Below are 24,530 nucleotides of genomic sequence, written 5' to 3'. Positions count from 1 at the left end.
TGAACATGACTGCTAATGAGAATAGAAAGTCTTTCACCTCTGCCTGCCACGAGGAATCCTAGCTGGTTGAAACTGCAATAGACAGGTGTCCACATTCCCATAAAAGATCGGAGCATTAATCATTCATTAATGAATATTAATGGATTAATCACATAATTCTTACTCTGTAGTTGCCCAATCTCTATCTGTTCTGCGGACAAGCTGAGTTCATTCCCTAAGTATATTATTAGCGTTGCAACTTCCACAAATACTATGTGGTATTTAATATAAGCCAATATTTTTATGAATACGGATTTCAGAACTACTTCAAATAATAAGCTTCAACTTAAATAAAATAAAATAAAATAAAATAAAATAAAATAAAATAAAATAAAATAAAATAAAATAAAATAAAATAATTTTTTTTAGACTATATCCCTTTCTATCCATAATAGTAGACTAAACCCTTGATGAGTCACGCTTGTAATTTCCATGTGGCAGCTACAGCCAACTACTTCCACAAAAAACAACAAGCAAAAAAATTCAATAGAGTTTTATATATTAGTTTTAATGAAATTAGGCAGCTGGAAGAAAGCAGGAAAGCCAGCATCTTAGGATCAGCCTATGTTATAAATGTGTGTTTTGCAGGTTACTAATTTCCCAACTTTCTCCAAAGAAGTATAATTTTCAGGCCTATCATGTGAACATATTTAATACAAGATAAGAGAATAAGAAGAGAGAATAGTTCCTGTTAAAACCCTGATCATCACAACACTAGGTAACTCATAGGAAATACATGATCATATAATTGTTACTTGGAAGAAGAGTTGGTTGATAAGCAGTTATTTTAGGGATGTGCCTGAACAGAAGCTCTATTAATTTAATACTATGTAAAGAATGATCCCCAGACATATAAACTAGTAGAGTTTCAGTTAGTTTTGCTTGTTAAAAGCAACGTTACACCAAGCTAACTCTAAAGTGTTTTGCGGTGTTGCAAAACACTGCAAAACTTTGTCTTTGCTTTCCTGACTCCTTTTCCATCACCTCCAACCTCTGTTTCTTTCCCAGTCAAAAAAAAAAATGCTTTTGGGCATACAGAAGTTTAATCCAACACTTCTGAGTGAGGATGAATTTCACACAGCCCAAGCAAAACTGCACGGTATGGTAGAAAATCAGAACCATTGCGGTTAGCGCTACAGAAGGACTATTCAAGCATTATTAACTTGAGTTCAGGTGCTTTCTGTGAGCTCAAAGAGCACTGATTCGTTACTGGAACACTTTGCCACCATGACAAACTATCGTCTTTTTCTTTGACCTGATAGCATAAATAAAATCTACTGATAAAAATTGAAAATATGGAAGAGTCGAAGTCTAAGGAAATGGTTAGAACTGATTGATGACTTGAACTATGTCAAACTTTCATTATGAAACCCAAAACCACATGAAATGTCCTGTTTCCAGTTTCATTGTTAACTCAGAACTCTGCCCAGGTTCTTCTAGACTTTTTCTAAAGTTCAAAACCTTTTAAGTAAAACTGTGCATCTAATTACGGCCAAACTTGACAGGAGTCAATATTCATTGTACATAAAATACATGCAAAATGTGTGGTTTTGGTGTAAAACAAATTGAAAGTTGGTGGTTTTGGCCGAATTCACTTTTTCTTCTAGGACTTGTTCCAGTCTCAAACTCAGAAGATTCCACAATAATGAAGACTAAATGAATGAGTTCTTCACAGTTCTTTTCAGGAACAATTAGCTGTTAATGTTCACAGTTCTTTTAAGTAACAAGGTACCTGTTAATATCTGGGTGCTGAAACAAAAAACGTTTATCATATTCAGTGTCACTAAGATAAAGGTCATCTATACATGTATCAGCGTATGTTTAGTTTAACCGCAAGCAACAGAAGGCAAAAACTAGTCACTTTAAAATGTTACTCCAAGTAACTTGTTCAAAATATTTGTCCTGATTAATAAAATAAAATAAAATAAAATAAAATAAAATAAAATAAAATAAAATAAAATAAAATAAAATAAAATACTGTAGCAAAAGCGTGCTCCAGTATTTAATGCATTTATTTGCTAAAATAACTACATTTCTAGATTTCCTACCTATCAGCTACAATGAAAACGGGCTGACATGGGTAAGAAGTTGGGAACCCACTAAAATATGACATTTTTAGGGCAAAATGAGGTTAATATTCATGACAGTTCATTTATTCTAGAACTAGAACAAAATGCCCGAGTGTAAATACATATATATATATATATATTTCCGAACTACATACAAACATTTGGGAGAAAAGTTTGTATTTGATGTTGACATAATAGCTGAGGAAGAAGCATGTGGGAAAGCTGAGGCATGCACATGAAGGTTCCTACCAGAGCTCCACCGGTGACAGGCGAAATAACGTTTGAAATCAATTATTTTCACATTGTCCAAAAATGTCCATGTCCATTTTCTAAGGAACTCTTTTCAATATCATTCATTCCTGGCAGGTTATATTACAAACTCCTTCCCGTAGTACAATTTTCTCTTCAAAACTGTACGTAACATGCTCACAAGAAATTTTTATTTTTTTTATTCATGAAAAATATGGGGTGCATTCCCTATCAACTAATCTTTATTTCATAGACCGAAAAGCTCCCTGCACCATGTCCAAAAACATGCAGCTTCAAATGTGGATGAAGCCAGGTAAATAAATGCTCCAAACTTTTTCAGGCACAGAAAAAGAATGTTCAAATCACCTTACACCTGCGTTTCTGAAACACAGGACAATTTCAAGAATCCCCCAGTAAGCCACCAGGAAGGAACTACACACAAAAAACTGTAAACTCACATCTGTAAGCTCATCCAAGCACATGCATCAAGCTTTTTTAGAATTTTATATATAAAAAAAAAAAAGAGAGAGAGAGAAAAAAATGTATGTAGCTCTTCTTTTACGTAATACCAATTGGTTGTTGCTGTGGGCACGTAGCAAAGGATTATTGTCTTTTGCATGATTTAGGCCTGTGAAAATCTTTCCATGACCAAAAGAAATTGTATGCCCAGTCCATACTGAAGTTTTTAATAAAAAGCAGTAAAGCAATCTGCTTCATTGTCAAAGGATTGAAAGAAATTTAATTAATGCCTTCGGAGGGAACGCCTATATAAGTATCACAATCACAAGAATGTGTGCATATGCATATATGAATACATATGCACAGCCATAGTCTACCCTGTTGCTTTCATGTCGTAACACTATAGGCCATGAGCAGCTAAAGGCAGAAGTGAACTCATATAATTTAAAATATCATGCTGACACAATTTTAAGGTTAAATGACACTGTGTAGTTTATGAGAAGTTTAAGTGCTATCATCACAGGATAATTTGGCCCTAGAAAAGTAAGGCAGTATAGAAATGCCAACAGACAAACAAATTAAAAATAGTAAGTTAGAATCAGAGGAAAATGAGTTTATGCCACACTAACAGAAACAAAAAGAAACAACAACAACAAAAAAAACAACCCCCCAAAATGAAAAAAACAAAAAGATGCATGAAAAGCAGTATGCTATGTTAGATGTTTATCTATACATAAGAGACAGGTGTCACAAAAACAAAACAAAAAAATCATGAAGCTAAAGAGAAACTTTAACTCACCAGTTTCCATCTGTTATATCTGAATTCATGCATAATTGATTATCCATGACTGGTAAGTTCTTTTTTTTCACTAGCCTAACACAGTTTTCTAAACATTATGTGTTAAATCACCACCAAAGTAAAGGGTGTTTGAGAAACCGTAAGGGCAGAATAAAAATTTTTTAATGAAAAATAACATGTCAGTTAATAATAGAGCTGACCTATGTTTAAGAGAGAAATTTTAATCATGTGCATATTAAATATTAATAACCTATTCTGTTATTGTTATAATAAGGTTAAGTAAGCTTCTCCATGCTTAAGGAAAGAGAAAAAGTAGGAATATGTAACAGTGAAAAAAAGCGCTGAGAAGCAGAGACATAAGGAAAATGTGTCAACAATAAACAAGAGGAAATGAGAAAGAAGGAAAAGATGAAGGTGGAAACTAATCTCTATGTGTCATTATGACTGCCAGAGTACTGGCAAAGAAGCAGCATCCTTTTATTTCAATTTTAATCATTTCTGAATTTTAATACCCTGCTCCTTTTGTAATTCTCCTGGCATTCCCTATATGCATCCATCCCAGCCAAAACACCAGTGTAAATTAAATGGCACGCAACCACACCACTGATGTAGCTCTCCCAGTAGAACCAATTGAGTGACCAAAAAGCAGAGAAGGTATGACTACTTTGTGTCCCCGTAGACCACTGGCCAATTAAGTGACTTAATGTTCTTCAATTCCTTTAATTTTGAAAAGAAGGGCAGTGGTTAGGTAACCCAGCAATATAGAGCCATTAAAAAAAAATAAAGCAAGCCAGTAGTAATACAATAATCAGTGACCATCAGGGCCTGGAAAAATGAGTTTGCTCTCACTGGCACTAAGGAGCATCACATGATTATTTAATTACAGCTCTAATTTTTGTCTCGTGGATGGCAACATATCAACAATTAATAGGGCAAATAGAGGAGACTGCGTTTTTAAAGAGACAGAACCTATATGAAATACTGTTTAGAAATGCAATTTATCAGACAGTATAATGTGTCTTAAGGCATATCTTTCATCATGCCACACAAATAAAAAAGTTCTAGCAGTTTAATTTGCTGGCATGGCATCTAGGAAATTCTTCTGGAGTCCTTAGAAAATAATAACTGCATCTATGCATATCCTAATAGTCATTTTAATTGGTAATGCAGAAGTCAGTTTCTCATAGGACATGCAATCCAAATAAACTAGTGGAATCACAAGTTTTAAATCCAAAATTGTTATTACATAATTATTACATCCTTTATCTTAAAAAGATGATAACAAAATCCTTCAGGAATGGCCAAAAGGATTATGGTATTCAGCAAGTCAAATGAAGAAGAAAAGAAAGAAAAAGAAACCCAATACAGTAGAGTCAAGGGGACAGAGATTGATTTTGGTTGATTGATTTCACCGTGAGATTTTCTTATAAAGAGTACTGAAATGAGGGTTCCTACTCCAATATTGTGGTGTTCCTGAACAATAATTCTACTTAAGAAGAAAAAAAAGAAAAACCTGAAAGAGGACCTGCACCTGATCAATTGGAAAGATCTGCTCTGACGGGGTTAGATGCAGTTCCCATTGTGCCCAGTCCTGCAAATGACCAAAGCACAGAATGAGAACTACGGGCACAGCTCAGCACCCTACACATGCTGCACAATTACCGGAATCTGCAAGTATAGCACAAGGAAAACTCTCATGTACCTGATCTTCCTTGCAAACAATCTCTATTCCACAGCCGTGCACGGACCAAGTTATGAATTCCAGAGATTTACATTATCCACAACACATATCAGACAATATTGAATAACTGACACAGGGAAAGTAAGCTCTAAATTTCCTTCAAACATTAAGCTGTACATATGAAAACCCTACCTAACTACTCTTACTTTTTTTTGAATCTTCTGTCTCAATATGCAAGTTAAACATGCTTTTTCATTTGATGATCTGTAATCTATCCTTTGAACAAGCAAAGAAATGCTGACTTTCGGCTCTCGCACAGGAAAAAAAAAAGAAAAAAACAAACCAAAACCGCTGTTAATCAGCCGTTCAAGTATTACTGCAAAAAGAAAAGTAATGAGAGAAGAAATATTATTACAATGAATGCCCCATTCCTCCTGAAAATTGTCTAAAATTAAGTTGTTTTGATTGAAGACATGAACATTCTGGATTGGAGATCTTAATCTATAATCTTAAAAAGAAAGCTGGCAAGCAAGAGCTTGTATGTAGAAGTATATATCATTCTTTTTATGCACTGGTTACTATACAGATAACATGTCTCACAAAGACTGTAATTAAATGTCTAGTGCAGAAGTAACACTAAAAAGCATACAGTATTATTATATTACAATGAATCCTTAGAAGCTAAAACTGTCATTTTTAAAGTTTTAAGATGCCTCTAATTATTCTCAAGACTTTTTACATTTATCAAGGAAGCCCACCTATGATGAAAAGCGTTAATGATTTAAAGTCATTCTAATACAGCTTTACAAAAAAAAAATAAAAATAATAATTTAATCTTTGATTATAAACATTGTAAAACTCACTCTGAAATTTCTCCCCACATTTTTTTTTCCTTTAGTTCCTCTGTGAGTTTGCATGCATGCACAGTCTCGCACGCTCTCCACTCCTCTCTGTCTTTTATTTGATGCATTAAAATTGGGAATACTTAGGGCATATTTAGAATTTTTATTCTGTTTATGGCAAATGTTTTTCATTACAACTAGACATATTCTAAGAGAAGTTACTGAAAAGGAAATACCTTTGTCAAACCTTTGCATGTGGGCTGGAGTTCAGAGCAGCAATTCTCTGTATTGTGCTATAAAAATGTTTTCCATTCTGGGACCGATTTACAAATATAAAGAATTAATTAATATTTCAGTGATATATGAAATGTATATATTGCTAATTCCAAAGAGGGGTAAATAAACCAGAGGCATATTTAGGCCACATTTACAGAGAGACTGTGTGCTGCAGCTTCCTCTTCTTTCATACAAAGTTGTGAGTGCTTCGGCACTCACAGGCTCATGACATAAAGGGCTGCAAACGTGCCATGGTCAGTGCTTTACCAAGACCACACACCTTGTCAGTGTCGGAACTGAAAGCAAGACCAGGACTCCAGACACCAGAAAAGGTTACGAGACAGTCCTCCAGGTATACATGATCCCACTGCATCACCACTTATACCGAGCAGCAAGTGGAACGACGCACAAACGATTGCTGCTGGCCAAATAAATCCTGTCAGAGCAGGATCCTGGGAAGATGAGGTGCATTCTAGGTTTAAAGCACCTCCCTCATCTCCTCAGGTCATATCATGTCATAATGTGCCAAGGGAAAGAGATAAAGCAGATAGTGGCTGGGAGTTATGCAAGGCCAACACAGCTGATAGACGTGGCCCATCCTGAAGCTTTGTTCCCAGGTGCAGTTCAGGTGACTGAGGTCCACCTGCACACAAGCAGATTCTTCTGCCCATCCAGCCTGCAGTTCATACCAGAAAAGCAGGAGATGGCTCGAGCTAACTCCTGTGAACCCACAGATGTGGAAAAGCATTTCCAATGCTGTTTTACAGCAGCTTAAGGACAGGAGCAGGCCCACGCTCTGGTGAGAGGAGGCCTTCTTACAGCCTGTGCCAATCCTGGCATACACCAATGCCCACAGTCTTGCTGAAAAACTGAGATCACATTATATTGGCATTATAAATGAATAGGAAAAAGGTGACTCTGGTGTAAATGTTGTATAGTAAATGCTAGTGTGTCCCTCAGCCCATCTGAACACCTAACACTCATCCCGTCAAAACCAGAACTGTCAAAACAAAGGTCTACGGACCTCCACACAGATCCACAAGTGTGCATGAGAGGAAAGTCAGGCCCAGCAAGTTTAAAAACAGATATTTACAATTCAGACAGTGCCTGAGGTATGTAACTATGCTCCACTCCCGTACTTTGCTGGTGCTACGCTATTCCTACTATACTATACCAGATTATGCAGATCAAGGGTAGATTACAGTTGGCATAGGGTACAAGGACATGTGAACAAGATCAGGAATGGCAAAACCATGTAAAATTAATCTCTACCTGGATTTATACTTATTGAGAGCATGCAGTGCAGGAACCATTAGAAAGTCAACATTTGCAAAGCAGCAAGCAGGTATCAATTAAGCAATAAAGTGTCGGTGATACTGTGGTGAAGTTAGATGCCACAGGATGGCAAATGTTAGAAAACACCTACATTTTAGAAGGCACCATTATATCATATCCTTTTTGAAGTAACAGTTACAAATTGTGGTCAGGTACTGTTGAGAGCTTGTGATACTAGTACCACTTACATGGGAGCTGGCATATGAGCTAATTTAATGCTAGATTTTATAATTTACAGAATGGTAGAGAAAAATATACTTCATGGGTAAAGATTATTAATGGAACCCTTTGGCAGAAAATTTAAGGGTGCTTTCCGTAAATTGTGAGTTACTCTACCTGCAGTTATCTCCAGTTGATGAGCCAGCTACTTGCACTCGTTTGTCCAAGATAAAAAGTAACATCAATGGGGTTTTCTGACATGGACTTTATAAAGTTGCAAAATTTCAGTATAACAAGCAATAAGAACTGTAAGTTACTCTTTAACCATCAAACTGTTTTACTTTTTTTTTTTTTTTTTTTTTTTTTTTTTTTTTAGAATCGGTGGCAACTTTGTGACAACTAAAGTTTAAAAAATGCACTTGATTGCATAGTGACAGATTTGCAGAACATTTTTCATCACACACACATATGTGCTTTCAGTTATTAATAAAATGCTTCTGCCCTTAATCTGCCGTTGCCTGAATATACAATTTCAGTGACTTGGATAGACAAATACTGTTAAGGAATTCTGTTTTCCCTGTTTGAGATGCAATTCAAATACACCAAGCAAAACTAAATGCTGTGTCTTTAAAACTGGCTCCTGCATGCCACAGAAAGGAATACTGATTCACTTTTCTACAGAGTTTCCCTTGGAGTGGAATGATAAGGAAACTTTCTTTTCTTCCCCTGCCCTTCTTTTCTTTTCCCCTCATTTCAAGCGAGGAAGAGTCAGCTACCCTAGATAACATCACAGGTAGATATTAAAATGGAGACAGACATTATTTAGTGGCAACAGGAATATACATACACGCACCAACCTATAAACTGGTGTTTACTTCAGGAAAGTAAGTCATATTTTTCCTCTGATTGCTGTGCTGTCAGTTTAATGCAGCGTAAATAAACAGTAGGTGCATGATAGCTTTAAGTAGAAAGTGTTCATTCCACAAGAGGAGCAGATTACTGAAGCCTGATGCCTATAATGGCAAAAGCAGAACTCCCATTTTACCTGAAAATATAGCCTCCCGTGCTAAGAGACTTGTGGCTTTTCTATTAAATTAATTTGTCAGAATTCTATGAAAAATATTATGTACTCAAAGAACTTTACCAAAAACATTCATTTTTGTAGCCCTCGACTTGAACCATTTGAAAAAACAAAAGCCAATCACTCCTCTGTAATTTCATCATCCCATTGCTCTAAATGAAAGCTTTATATAATCAACCTAATCTAACAGAAAATAAAATGATATATAGAATTGCCTATACTTTGAGTTATTTTGTTCTTATAAATATATTCCCTGACTGAAAGTAAAAAAATTCCCCTTTGGAAAAAGCAATGATTTCTGAGAAGATTGTATATACACTCTACATCTATTAACATAAATTATAAGAAAGTAAAATGTTCCAGATGTGTTTAAACTGTTGTGGAAGGAAAGTTTGTGGCTTCATTGGATATATATTAAATATATCTAGAGAGAGCAATGGCAGTTATGTACAAGAAGGCAATAAAATGCTTCACTAGTATCTACGTTAAAATAGCGTAGTTCCTAGAAATGTGACCGAAACATTTCATAAGTCATGTTCGCTCCATTTTTAATTCAGAAATCTACTTTAAATATAAATTTTCTATATGATGCAGTCTATTTTATTAATAAAGTAATGTCCTTGATTTTTTTTTTCCAAAACAGAGCTGGAAACATTAAGAAGGTCTTTGAATTTATCCGACAATTTCTATATAAAATATAAGTGATAATAAAAAGGTGACATCACTTCCAAAATTGTAGTCGATACAATTAAAAGATTTATGTTGTTGTTGTTGTTATTATTATTATTATTATTATTATTATTACTGTTTTTCAGGAACACCAGACTTCAGCTGAGCATCTTCTAAACCGCAGTCGTCCCCATTTAAAACCCCTGTCTACCCTGAACCTGCAATGTAGGGCATATCAGCGCCCATTCAGGACTTTCCTACTCTGGGGAGGCTTTGTGTCCACATCCCCCGTGGGACTGGTGGCCGCAGTCGGTGCTACTGGGCTGCTGGCAGGGCCGCAGGCAGCGCTGGCCTCTCTGCTCTCGCCTGGGAAGCGCAGCAGCAGAAGGCAGGTGCTCATCAGCTGACCCGCGGGGCCTACGCCGTGCACCAGAAGAGATGCCCTGCTCAGATCTGGGGCTTTTGTGGCAGACCCTCTCCACTCCTCTGTCTAGCAAAGCAGCGCATCCCATCAGCGAGTTATGGACTGACTCTGTCTGCTTTACAGGGCAGCAGGTTCGGATCGGTGCGCATTGCTAAAATAACAGGAGAGGAGAAACTGGGAGTCACTTTCCTATTTAAAGTATTAGCAGCAAAGAATGTAAAAAGGAAACAGCTAGATTTTCAAAGTGTATGCACAAAAAGGATTCCATTTAAATATTTTTTGTTCCAGTAAACTCTTTTGCATACAAAGGACTTATTTATTACATATTTGAACTTGTGGGAAAAAGGGAAGGAATGCACTGACTCCTGAAATAACTCTGCAGTCTTTTTGGAGACTTCACTTTTCTGTGCTCTTGTTCTAGTCAGAACAGTTTTATTCCAGGGCCGGAGGAATTCCTGGGGGTCAGTTGTTTCTTTTCCACTAGCTGTTTGTATTCACGAGTGGGCATACACAGCACGCTAGCCCATGATTTTAATTTTTCTTCTATCGCCTCATGATGTGCGCGTGCTAGCTGTTTAGATGCACGCCTGGAAGTGAACACGTTACATTTTCTGCTTGCTCATTTTGCTACCTACTCTACGTTATTACACATTTCTGCGCAAACCATTGCTTCGATCTGAAAAGCAAGGTAATACCAATAACAATCGCAAAGACAGAATGAATTAGAAAATGAGTGCATGTATAAATGCATTAAAGAGCATATAGGAACATAGGACCGATAAGAGCACTCAAATTCTACAGATAGTGCTGCAGAGTCAGAAGGAGATACAAATCGCAGAGAACACCCTACGTTCACGTCTTTACACTCCCCGCTTACTGTCTCAAGTTGTTTTTGAATAGTGCGCCTGATTTGACACATTTCTATCTGGCGATTGTGCTGAATGCTTGAAGAGATAGTGAAATATCCAAGCATTCCTTGTGCTAACTACAGTTGAAATTTTACACTTATTGTAACCTTTTCTAACAATGTGAGAAAAACAGAGTAAATATATTAAATTTGTTTCACAACAGATGCTTAGGTTGTTAATATTTAAGATGCCTATTCATGCTATTCCTGTCTGCACATTTGTCAAAAATGTAAGCTTGAATGCTAATGTTTGCCAGCAGACAGCAGACAAATATATGAACGCACTATACCAAAATAATAGAGAGTAGAAATAAGGGACCGCTGCTGACTCACGCCCGGACCAGAAGGCAAGGGCACTGCCCGCCCGGGCCCCTTGGAGGCTCTGGATCCGAATTTGTGAATTATTTTCCCAGTCGCGCTGCGCTCACTTGGGCTGACTACGAGCAGCGGAGAGCTTTCGTCATTTTCAGCTCACTCCAGCTTCCGAAAGCTGGTGCGAAGTGTTTCATCTAACTTGCATTTTAGCGAAGTTTCTCTCGCGGTCCCAGAAGCCTGGGGACAGGCAGGGGGCAACTCCGGACCTGGCAGGTGCCTGCCTGGCAGGAGCGCTCCCGGGGGCAGCGAGCGGAGCCGGCGACAAAAGGAGGACGGTTTGCGCAAAACCTCAGGGGCCGGCTTTGGAGACGGAGGGAAAAAAAAGAAATAAAAATAATAATAATAAAAAAGAAAAAATCCCGGAGCGCGGCGACGAGCCCCTGGCAGCGGTCCCCGGAGCGCCGGGTGGCCGCGGGGGGGTCCGGGGAGCTCCGCAACCGCAGCTCGGGGGGCGCCCGGCCCCGCGCAACCCCCGCGCCCCGCAGCCCCCCCGTTCCCTCCAGCTCCCCCCTCCCCGTCACTCCTCCCGACCCTGCGCTTCGCTCTGCTTTCCCCCGCCGTCGGGGCCGCCGCGAGGAGCGCGGGGAAGAAGTTTGCCAAAGTTTCAGATATTTTTTCTTTCCTTTTTTTTTTTTTTCCCTTTTTTTTTTTTTTTTTTCCCCTCCCCGCTCCTTGCGCCTCGCCGCGGGGGCGGCGGGCAGGGGAGCGGGGCGGGCGGCCGGCAGCTCGCCGGCTGCAGGTGTGTGCGAAGGCTCCCGTCGGGAGGCTCCGCAGGCTGCAGCGCCGCACGGAGCCCCCTCCGGCCCGCACCCCCGGACCCCCCCACGCCCCGTCCCCCCGCCCTCTCTGCCGGGTGGGCTCCGCAGAGCACCGCGGCGGTGCCCCCGGCGCGGCCCCGTCCGTCCCCCCCCCCGTGCCCGTGGAGCGCCGCCGAAGGAGCGGGAGCGACTCACTCATGGGAGCGCGGCGGGCGAGGCCGGCGACACCTCCGGCTTCCGAGGCGCCGGCGAAGTTAATTGCACTGAAGTTCAAGTTGTCTTTTCACCCATCAGGAGTGGGCGTTTAAAGGAAGGAGAGCGAGGAGGAGGAGGGGGAGGGGGGAGGGGGGAGAGTCGCTCTCGCTCTCGCTCGCTCTCGCACACACACACGCACACACCCGCACACACACACACACACACGGAGGCACAGCCAGCCAGCCACACGCACAGACACACGGACACACGCACACAGCCACACGCGCGCACCCGCCCGCTCGGCTCCGCTCCCGAGCTGCCTCAGCAAGGAGGAGCCCGGACGGAAACCACCAGGGCAGCAAGGTACCGGCGTGGGGCAGCCCTGCCCGTGCGTCTGCGTGTCTGTCTGTCTGGGCGTCTGCCTGCGGCCCCCCCTCACCTCCCCGGTCCCCCCCCCCCACCCCCTCCTTCCTCCGGTCCCCCCGGGCGGGGAGGTGCGCGCTGCCCCCGGGGAGGGGGTGGCGGTGCCGTCGGGGCAGCGCGGCCGAGGGCGGCCGGGGGGGTCCCCGCCTGCTGCCTCCCTCCTTGATGGGGGCGGCGATGGGAAGCGGCGGAGGGGGGGTTGGGGGGGGGGGGGGTAACCGAGCGGCGGCTGCGTGTGTGTGTGTGTGTGTTTGTGTGTGTGTGCCGCCTCCCGCCGAGCAGGGAGTCAGGTGGGACACACGCGCACACACACACACACACACAGAGCCCCCCCCTCCGCCCCCGCCTGGCCCCCTCCCCTTCCCTCCAGTCTGCCCCCGATCTTTTATTTCCACACCTGCCCTCCCCGGCCCCTGTCGGGCAGCGAGCGCCCCTCGGCCCCCAGCGGTTCAGGCAGCACCGGGGCCGGGGTCGGGGCCGGCCGGGCAGGGGGTGCGCAGCCCCCCGGGGGTCGCCGCTCGCCCGCCGCCGCCCCGTCGGGACCGGGAGCAGAGCCGGGTCCAGCCGCGCCGCGTGGTTTTGGGAGCCACGCATCGCCCCCCGCGGTGGTGTCGGCTGCGGTGTCACCTGGCACCGTGTGCCCCTCGGCACCGCTCCTTCGGAACTGGCTTTGTGCGTGTAACTTCTCCTCGGGGAGGGACTTTTTTCTCTGTTCTTTTGTTTTTAAGACCCTTCTTTCCCATCTTCGCTGCTGCACGGTTTGGATGTGGAGTTCCTGGAAAGTGAACCTGGCAATGAGTGCAGGTTTCCCTGAAAGCCGAGGCTGCTTCTTATTCCCTAAGAGATTGAGAAGAGAGGGGACCCTGGATGTCAGCCCATCTCCTTTTTTTTTTTTTTTAAAAAAAAAAAAAAAAGACTTTGAGGCACATTGCCTCTTCCAGCTCTGGGAACTGGCAGCTACAATTCCTGTAGACACCTTTGTGTGTCTCAGAAACAAGACCAAGACCACGGAGTTGATATGTCAATGCTTTTCTCAGTTAACCTGTGCTGCACTCTTCTATTAATTGGTATTAACAACTGCAACCTTGTAATGCAGTTATTGAATAATCATTAATCTGTGGAGGATACACAAGCCCAAAGGTTAATAATAAGAACAACAATTAATAATATTGACCTTGCCAGCAGGGAGAATTTTTTTTTTCAGTTATTAAGAGGCACTCCCATTTATACGAGGTACAGTGGGGTGAATTTGGCCCTGGTATGTTGAGTACCGAACTACTGCAGGAAGCCCAGAAATGAATTCACACCATTATCTCCATGTTACTGGGCCTCTGACTTTTTCTCCCTTTAAAATGTATCAAGCACTACCCTCATTTTAAATAGAAATGCTAAGTCTTTAATCAATTCTGACATTTCCACTAGAAAATAACATCTAGCTCTCTTACACAGATAAAAATTTATTTGCCTGCAGCTGGTTTGTTGTACTGTTTCGGACCTATTCCTTTCTCAGAGAGGACTTAGCTTTTTATAGTCTCTAGGTACCATGGGGTAATAAATAGAAAGTCAGTACAAAGGGGACGTTCACACTTTTACAGGCATAACTATCCACTCCCTAGAGCTGCCTCCTCGCAGAGCTTCTCTGCCTGCCTGCCTGCCTAACTGGCATGCTTCTTATTGTCAAAGACCCATCTCCTTTATTTGTATCCCACTCTCCCAACTGGCTGGTCAGTGAATCCTAATAATAATCATGTTTCATGTCTCAGAAATCTAATAATCGAGTTACTCACTCTTATAAACTGCAGTTAAGCTGTTTGGGTTAGTCGTGTTATCCCCACTTTAAAGACAGGGAAACTGAAGCAGGAAAATTAACACATTTGCCTGAGGCCACACATGGATATAAGAGTAGATCCAGGACTGGAACTGAATTCTGTATTTAGACCATGCTCCCTCTTAAAGATTCTGAAGCATGCTGTGGAAAATGCTTCTTTAAGAAGGAACTGTAATATAAATCTTATTTTTAATTGATCTTGTATGTTAGTCAAATTACACACTTTAAAAAAAGTGTGTATGTGTGTATATATATATATATATATATACATACATGTATATATAAATATCACGTTTCCCTTTCTGAATACAAGATTTATTCAGCTTTTAAAAAAGTGTAGTGATACCTTTCAACTACATGGTCAGGCTGTTCACTTTGGAAACAAGAAACATTTAATATGAGATTGTGAGCGGTAATGGGAACAGAATTGCTCGTTATTAGGTTATTGTAAACAATATTCACTGGATGTTATGGAGTAGTTATAGCCCAACATAATATAATGAGTTCAGCATTAGTATAGATAAGGTGCTATTACTTACCTAGTGTGCATTGGTTTTCACCGTAATTCTCCTTCGGTGCTTTCAGTATCAAAATACTTAGTATGGGTTTAAGCGCTGAAGAACGTGTGTGTGGAGGCAACCATATACTGTGAGAGTTACGATTTATATCATTAAGCAGTGAATTTTACAGAGTTGTGTCATTCATGTCAATGAAGCAAGAAGTATATTGCCTGCCCTTTAGCTGTGGCATGTCATCAAAGCTGTATTATGGTATGACTGAGCGCAGATGGCATGCCTAAAAAGCAGGTGTACAATATAACTTTCCTATTACTGACACATAGATATTTCCTCTTCCTCAGTGTCCATCTCCAGATGTTTCCTTGCCCAACCTTCTACAGGAACTATAGAAAGTCCTGCTCATCCTGCTTGTCTCTGAAGTCTGAATGTGTACAGTCAAAGTCTATACAGAATACACGGATATGCTCATACATATTTTTATGTTTTTATACTGACAGCTCCATTCTGATTTTTTTTTTTTGTTTGTTTGTTTTTTTTTTCAGAGTCCTGATTTCAGGGAAGTGAGTGCAGATCATTCAAAGAATCACTCTCCAATGCCATTAGCATTACCTGCCAAAAATGAAAGTGGCATATGAATCACAATAATTCACTCATGATTTTGTGGATATAGAGCCTGCCAAGGAACATCAGAAATCCACATGTTGTTCCTGAGTTTTATGGACTTTGAACAGTGGTAAAAGTAAATTTATCCAAAGACCATCTTATTGATGACCCATCCTATATGAACCACAAACATAACATATTAAGAGAAAGACAATATTAACTGAAAATATGAATGTCCAGGTGTTTATCTTTCAAGCGAGGTGGTGAAATTGGTGAACCAGAAGACTGAAACTATGTCAGAAGCCTTTCCTGAGGTGCCCCTTGTTGAAGTGTTACTGTGACATAATGATTTGGAAATATGCTTTTGTGTGAGAAGAGCTATCAGATCCTCTGGGAAATATTGCAGATACTTTCCAGTTCCTTTCAGACATGCAAATACATTAATGTTTAGACATGAGTAGAAAGTAGAGGTGGGGAGTAGAGTAGAGCAGGGAGTGGAGTGGTGTGGGGTTAATGCCTCTGCATATATCACAGAACCAAATAAATACATGCTTTTTTTTTTTTCTTTTTTTTTCTGAATCTGATGTTAGTGGAGGCTTGGAATAAAATGGTCATTATTAAGAAGAAACACTGCATAAATGTGTGCATACTTGAGAGTTATGTTGACCCATGGCTGATAGAGAAGACCATCTCCTGCCTGTTGTTACAGATGATCGTCAGATCAACAGAACTCTCAGTAATGCTCAAATACTTGTGTCATCCCCAAGTAGCACGCACCTTATAAAGAATGGCTTATTTCCAGCTCATAGTGTACAGCTACAGTTATAGCACTGAAAAACACTGCATGCTACCTAGTACTTATGATTCCTTGCTTTCTTCATGATTTGCTTTAAATTGAGCGCATCAGAAACTTTTTTTTTTTTTTTCCCTAAGAAGCTACAAGAATGGTAGCCTACGTATTGTAATATGTTCATACACTTGTGAAACAGAGCAAAAAGACTGCTCACTAGCAAGGTCTGTCTGTAACTGTCTCAGCAGCTTAATGAAATGTTAAGACTTGGTTTGAGCAACTGTTCTCCAACAACCAATATTAGCATTATCTGTTGTAGATGAAAATGTCAGTAAAAAATACAACCATTCTGGAGAGGCCTTCCATGCATATTTTAAATGCAAGTGGCCATTATCAGCTTTATCAGAATCATATCTGATGTCTGATATCACTGGTGGCTCAGTGGAAGAGATCCGGATGACTTTTTTTTCTGAACATGGCAGCTACTTCAGAGTATTTCTGCAGTCTTCTGTTATCTCACTATCTGTTGGCTAGAAACCAATCTCCTGAACTTAGGCCTATGTCACCTCACTACCTGAATGCCTCTTCTAAAAATTTGTTCACTGAAAAGTGCATCATGTCAATAACAAATTCATCTGTCCTTCTCCAGACTGGCTTGAGTTTCCTCTAGTCATTCACTGAAGGTTCTTTTTCCAAGCCCTGATGCTACACAGTACCTCAATCCATTCAGCTTCTCTTCAAGATGGTAACTACTTTCCGCTCCACTTTCTGCTGCTGCAGATCTTTTGATTACCTAAGAAAGTAAATTGCATCCTGTAGATTTCCTCTTATAACTTCTGCTTTACAGAAGAAAAGATCAACTTGTGGCAGATGCGTCAACAACGTCAGACTCGCTTCTCTGTTGTCTGATTGCCCTCTCCACCTTCTGTTGATCTGAAACTTTCATTTTGGAAAGGATTGAAGGGTTGTATTAATATTTGTGTTAACCACTTTTTCCTGCACATTGTCTGCTCTTTCCCCTTGGCGTCTGGCTTGTCTTGGCTGCTTTTAAAAACTCTGTTGCCTCTAGTGAGGCACTGCCAGATTAGACCAGTGAAGAGAAACCAGGTGACTGTCTACTTTTACAAATATAGGTTGTGTATAATAAATTCAGGTTTTACATCTAAGCAAATTAAATCATCATATGATTCTGACTACATGCATTTTTTATCAAATATGGCATATATTTCACAAATTATATTTAACATACGCATGTTGCTATTCTGAATACCTAACTAGGAGTTACAAGGTGTGCCATTAGGTCTTAGTAAATGGGTTTATGGAACCAGAAGAAATAAGATAAAATCATCTCTTTTTCTTGCATTCCTGACAAGTCCAGTGGAAGGGCTTTTCCTGCTCTATAGATGGCAACATAAACACCTCACCACAGATCTGTTTAGAGATACAAGTACATTTTGTTATTAGAAATTTAGAGAATTTATAAAGACCTAAGCAGAAACTGCACACAATAAGGAAGTTTTAAAGCAATGTCTTTGGTCCAGAGTTTACCACATCTAGTCAGTAAGGTTTCTTCTAATGTTTCCTCTAATATTTCTTTCATGTAGTGGAAGGCATTAGTTACAATGTCAGAATAAACATGTTACTTCTGCAAAAAATATGTTTTAACCTCAGGAATATTGCAACATGAAATTAGGATTTAGCACAGTTCTCCCTTTGTGGTTTATCTACAGACAGGACAGTTTTAGTGTAAAGCCCTAAACCTTGCAAGATGATTCCCTGCCAGAGGTACACCATACCTTGAACATCAATCCGTCAGCTGAGCACCAACAAGGATTATCCTGTGAAGGTAACAACTCAGTGCTTTCAATGTTAACTGTCCTCAACAATTGTTTTTTTCTCGCTCGCTCTTTCTTTTCTTTCTTTCTTTCTTTCTTTCTTTCTTTCTTTCTTTCTTTCTTTCTTTCTTTCTTTCTTTCTCTCTCTCTCTCTCTCTCTCTCTCTCTCTCTCCCTCTCTCCTCTCCTCTCTCTCTCTTTCTCTCATAAATAAACAGATACTTTGGTGAGCACAAAGATGTCTCTGTCAATACTTACATTTTGGTCTAGGTGATGTGAAATGTGTGACTCGGGTGGAATTTAAACATGTGAACAAACAGTTGTGATTCCAAAAATTTCTGCTGGGCAGTTGCTTAAACCTCAAAGCAGTATGTTTGTCTTCGTGGTTCAGGCCTTGGAGTTAGTTCCTTTTCCACCTGCGACTCTCAAGCTGCCTTTCAAGCCTGCTCATGCAGGGACCTCAGGACCTCAGCTCCATGGCATTTCATTTCTCTACCCAGGTTGCTTTGTTGGCTTGACCTCCTGGCCCCTCCTGGAGCATTCTCCAGACTGTCTGGCATGACTGGAGCAGGGTCACTCTGGTAGTGATGGCACTTACTCCTAGAAGACATTATTGCACCCCCCCCCTCCCTTTTTTGGGGTGTTGGATTGGGGGGAGGAGGTGTTTTGTGCATTCCACAACAATTTATGATAGCGAAGATAGACATAATCCCAGGAAAACTCAGTGTGTTCCCCAACCCTGGGAATAATTTAAACATTAGATTATGATCTAAGGAATCCTGAATTTGTTTGTGCTCAAGGGCACCATTTCAGCAGAAGGGTCGAGATTGCCTGTTCTAAAATAACCATCAGCCTGATGGTCAGAGTCCTCCCTTGGGGGAAACGAGTGTGAGCTGGGGCCTTTCAGGGCAGGAGCGATGAATCCCGTGATTGTGTGAGCGCTCTAATCACAGAGTCGTTATACAGAGGGAGATGGCAAGACAGCTTCTCCTCTAGCTATGTTTTAATAAAACATAAGTTTTGAAGGAAAGATCACAGGAACCTATTTTCATAAAAAGAATCAGGGTGTAGATACTGAGTGGATGGAGGCATCTCTCAGACAGCCCTGGGTAGAGCCCTGTCTTTACAGGTAGCCCTCAGGTAAAGCCCTGGCTTTAAAGGGAGGCAGGATTTTCAATCTGGGACAAACCTCCATGTTTCTTCCCTGTTATTTCCAGCCAGTTTATGCTGGGGTCAAGGCACAATGTGCTGCCTGTCTTCCAGGCTGCTTGTCTCGCTTTATGCCCACCACTTTAAAAACAAGGTTCTGGATATCTGATAGGGGACTTAGATGCTGGAGCACCAAGGTTTTGGAGTGCCAGAATATTTTATTGGATTAGACCATAAACTATATAAATCAGTACCTGTTTATTCATAGCAGTTGGTTTCATATGAACACCAGTACTTAGTACCTGCTGATAGCTGTTCTCTCAGTAGATTTTGTGGTCCATTTTATTTAGTACCACAAAAGACAGCACAGAAAAACTCTTGGATTTAATACTATTTATAATGAAAATTCTCACTGTTTCTCACTGGAAACTGCAATGGCCATCATGGCTAGACATTCATATTGGTTTGAGAGATTTTTTGTGGAATTTAAATTAAAAAGGAAAAAAAAACGTACTAAGTTATTTATTTATTTATTTATAGGAAAAGCATAGCGAGATTATTTCTTTGTAAATATATATATATATATATACACATATACTTAATCTGCTTTCAAATTTCTCAAATCAGGGAGCAATATAATCTTACAAAAATGTTGCCAATGTGATGGCAGCCCAGCACACAGGTTTGCTCTGCCATATCATAACTATCTGCTTTTGCCATGTCCAGGATGTATGGGCACTGTTCAGACAGTCTGTCCCATGCATGTTTTTTTCCCCAAACCTGCATGATACAACTGAAGAGGAGGTTACAGAAGCTGCCCTGGAAGCCTTCCACTTGTGATCTGCATCCTACAACATGGAATATTCTAAATATCATGGGCCTTCCCTAGCTAACAAGCTGGTTATTCTGGCTATGCATGAAGATACAGATTTGGGTCTTAATTAACATCTGTAGTTTAATCAAACCATTTATGATCCTGAGAAATCTGAACTGTAGTCTTTCTGGTTTTTCTGATGACAGACAAATACCATAAACAAAAAGGAACTAAAATAATGATTTAGTATACAAAGTGTTTGCAGCACAGCTATGGCTGTGACAAATTTTGGGGAAAAATAGGAGGATTGAGGTTCAGATTTTTCAGCGTCTGAAGAAGATTTTAAAGATAGTAGTCATGAGAATAATACATTAGGGATCTCACAAAAGTTTCTGGAGTTTAAGTTTAAACAGCATTCTGTTTAATTTCACAGGGGCTAATTCTCTTGCAGTGACAATGCTGTAAATCTCCAGTTAGTCTCAGTATTATAATAAAAGAAGTTGGCTCAGGAGAGAAAATCAGGAATAAATTGCCATGAAAGTGGATTGGCCTGTTCAGGCTGGTGACCTAGTGAAACAGTGCAGGACTTTATAATCTTCGACGCAGACAGGTCTTCATTGTTGAAGGAAGCAGGAAGTGTAAAGAGGGCTGTAATTGCATATTCTTTAATAAGAAATATAATTGTTGCTTTCTCTAAACAGATCTCAGACATATTTTAATAGTGTGCACACATTGAAAAGTCTCTGAAACACACCCTTGTACCCTAATTTGTTCATATACATTGATATATTCTAATGTATTTATGTCCTCTAAAAATGTAGTCCATGTAGAGCATTTCTGATGTGCAGGGTTCCTTACTTTTTGTTGCTTTTAGATAGACTATGATGTAGAGAAATATAATGGAGCATGATTCAGTAAGAGAAATAAAGTCCAGTAGATGTGTTTGTTTTCATACTTTGAAGTTTCTGTCTTAAAATAAGGGTTTATCATTGCCATGATTATAACGATCAGTCTTTACTACAGTGTCAGGACTGTACTATCTTTCATACTCATTGAAGTGTTTCCAGTTCCGCAGCATGAATGAAAAAAATAAAATAAAAAATAAAAAATGAAGCAGTCTTTTGTTTCAGTAAACTTTGAATTAGGAAAGTCCAGTTGTGAAGCAGTATCATTTTCTTTGCTGAATTTGGAGGGATTGCATCGCATGTTAAACTAATATAAATCTTAGGCAATATGAGGAAAAGCAGCGTTGTACAAAGCTTATAACTTCTGAAGTTCAGCAAAAGAAGACATGATCTTCCTTTACCAGTTTTATCTTTGAGGCTTAAATGCAGTTTATCTACTTTGCATTCAATACTCTTTTTCCAGTCATTACAAAACAACAGGTTGTTTTAACTACCATTAGGTGTACAGCTTCCTGTGAACCATGGTAACTGAGGCTTGAGATTTACAAATGATTGTTTAGTTTTTATCAAACTCCGTTAATCTGCAGAGCTAAGCAAAATTATGCCATACTTTGGAAATGAGTTCAGTAGTGACTGTCCTTTAGAAACTCTGCTATGTTTATATTGTTTTGTAATGCCACGGACAGCTTTTTCAGGACAATTGAGATCACAGATACATGTTCAGTAATTTTTATTTCTGAAAAGTATCATATTTTAAAAGGCATTAATTCTTCTTTCTGGGTAATTGGAAGTGAGGAAAACATTAGCTTTTCCTCCCATGAGGAGGGATTCAGTTTATTTATTAAACAGATACACTACCAAGATTTCCAAGATTCTCCATAATTTTGCCTCTGTAGAATAATCAGCTCACAAATGTTAAAGGTTTCAGCCTTTGTACACATAAAGGTCTTTTTTTTGTTTTGTTTCACCACAAAAAAAAAAAGCTGCATTCTCTTGTAAATTTGCCATTGGCTTTAGAATATAAATACTCATCTGATAGTACCTGGTGTGAGTTCATCAACTCCTTTTATGTCTTCCACTAATCCGTCACCCCTTGATAAAGGCTTCACTCGCTCAGGTGACCTATGTGTGAAATATCCCACTCCTAATGCCTGAGGGGTATTCAATATCATCTTTCTGATCAAGGAAAAGTAGAAACATCTGCATATCTGCTTATGATATTTATACAACTGGGGTCTAGGAAAGTCTCTAAAAAAAAGAAAAAAAAATCTGCAGAAAGAGTAAAAAGGCTACTGTTTGTCATAGTTCATATGATTTGTCTTTTTTAAAACCGCATGTCTGGCTAAGATGTACTAGTGAGAGCAGGAAAATGAAATCGTGGTTTGCTACTGCTTGGCAATATTCATGCAGTGAGTCAAGTCAACAATACTGAGGTTGAGAAGAACACAAACCAAGGAGGTTGCCCATGCAAATGATGCATCCTGGTTGCTTCCTCATGAACTCTTCCATGAAACCTTGCTGCACCCATCTTGATTACATATGCTAATCCTGGCTTCTTAATTGACTCATAACAGATTTATCTGGATTTCCAACTTCCTCTTCTCTTTAGAATGTTAATTAAAAGAAAAATGATTACACTTAAGATATTCATGACAATAACAGAGCTTTCTTCTAGAGAGCCAAATTTTGCTTTTATTTATATGGGACCATTTAAAATCAATGAGTTTGAGTCTATTCAGCACTATGGACCTTTTAATACTCACATAGTATAAATGCCTTTAGTAGGAAAGGAAGATCATTCATATAACATATTTTGTAAATTTTAACCAAAGACAGTAAAATGGAGGAAAAAAAATTAGCTTTTAGAATGAAATATTAAAAAAAAAAAAAGTTGAAAAAAGACAAGGTGAAAATAAGCCCAGAGTTGCTCGTGCAGACATATATTCTTCCTCTTTTTGCCAAAATCAGTCACTGTCACTACTAGGCCTGCAGAAGTAGGAGAAAGAGGCCTTGGATATTCCCTTTATGGAATATGGAGATTTTGAGGTATGTCCCTAGCATAAACACACAATTGTCCTTTGCTATTTCTTATGCCAGATGCTGAGTTTGTTTGTTTTCATTCAGGATTTAGAAACTCTTTAAATAATATTTTTTATTTTTATTTATTTATATATTTATTTAGTGTGAATAAAATGAGATGTAATAAAAGCAGAATGAAATTGCTCTTTTTTCCTTTTTTTTTTTTTTTTAATCTTATTTCATATTGTGAACTTGTACCAGCCATTTTAAATTTCATCCATCTTTCTTTCCTTCTTTCTTTCCTTTCTTTCTTTCTTTCTTTCTTTCTTTCTTTCTTTCTTTCTTTCTTTCTTTCTTTCTTTCTTTCTTTCTTTCTTTCTTTCTTTCTTTCTTTCTTTCTTTCTTTCTTTCTTTCTTTCTTTCTTTCTTTCTTTCTTTCTTTCTTTCTTTCTTTCTTTCTTTCTTTCTTTCTTTCTTTCTTTCTTTCTTTCTTTCTTTCTTTCTTTCTTTCTTTCTTTCTTTCTTTCTTTCTTTCTTTCTTTCTTTCTTTCTTTCTTTCTTTCTTTCTTTCTTTCTTTCTTTCTTTCTTTCTTTTTCTTTCTTTCTTTCTTTCTTTCTTTCTTTCTTTCTTTCTTTCTTTCTTTCTTTCTTTCTTTCTTTCTTTCTTTCTTTCTTTCTTTCTTTCTTTCTTTCTTTCTTTCTTTCTTTCTTTCTTTCTTTCTTTCTTTCTTTCTTTCTTTCTTTCTTTCTTTCTTTCTTTCTTTCTTTCTTTCTTTCTTTCTTTCTTTCTTTCTTTCTTTCTTTCTTTCTTTCTTTTTCTTTCTTTCCTTCCTTCTTTCTTTTCTTTCTTTCTTTCTTTCTTTCTTTCTTTCTTTCTTTCTTTCTTTCTTTCTTTCTTTCTTTCTTTCTTTCTTTCTTTCTTTCTTTCTTTCTTTCTTTCTTTCTTTCTTTCTTTCTTTCTTTCTTTCTTTCTTTCTTTCTTTCTTTCTTTCTTTCTTTCTTTTTCTTTCTTTCCTTCCTTCTTTCTTTCTTTCTTTCTTTCTTTCTTTCTTTCTTTCTTTCTTTCTTTCTTTCTTTCTTTCTTTCTTTCTTTCTTTCTTTCTTTCTTTCTTTCTTTCTTTCTTTCTTTCTTTCTTTCTTTCTTTCTTTCTTTCTTTCTTCTTTCTTTCTTTCTTTCTTTCTTTCTTTCTTTCTTTCTTTCTTTCTTTCTTTCTTTCTTTCTTTCTTTCTTTCTTTCTTTCTTTCTTTCTTTCTTTCTTTCTTTCTTTCTTTCTTTCTTTCTTTCTTTCTTTCTTTCTTTCTTTCTTTCTTTCTTTCTTTCTTTCTTTCT

At 39.2% G+C, this 24,530-nt stretch overlaps 1 protein-coding gene and 1 non-coding gene across 3 annotated transcripts in view; one reads left to right on the top strand and one right to left on the bottom strand.

Moving 5' to 3' along the window:
• Positions 1-12,463, bottom strand: part of SATB1 (SATB homeobox 1) — a 92,751-nt gene extending 80,288 nt beyond the window's left edge. For both annotated transcript variants that reach the window (XM_027451041.3, XM_038174573.2), the window contains exon 1: positions 12,318-12,463. The gene's annotated coding sequence lies outside the window, so the exon portion shown is untranslated. The remainder of the gene's footprint in view (positions 1-12,317) is intronic.
• Positions 12,464-12,539: 76 nt separating this feature from the next.
• LOC119715801 (uncharacterized) lies at positions 12,540-21,372 on the top strand. The gene is made up of 3 exons (XR_011806944.1): positions 12,540-12,680; positions 15,629-18,325; positions 20,189-21,372. It is a non-coding gene; the product is annotated as an uncharacterized protein (transcript).
• The last annotated feature ends 3,158 nt before the right edge of the window (positions 21,373-24,530 follow it).

This window comes from Anas platyrhynchos, chromosome 2, assembly GCF_047663525.1.
Source record: "Anas platyrhynchos isolate ZD024472 breed Pekin duck chromosome 2, IASCAAS_PekinDuck_T2T, whole genome shotgun sequence".
NCBI lineage: Eukaryota > Metazoa > Chordata > Aves > Anseriformes > Anatidae > Anas > Anas platyrhynchos.
The sequence above is the reverse complement of the archived record's forward strand: the minus strand, read 5'-3'. Positions and strand labels throughout refer to the sequence as shown.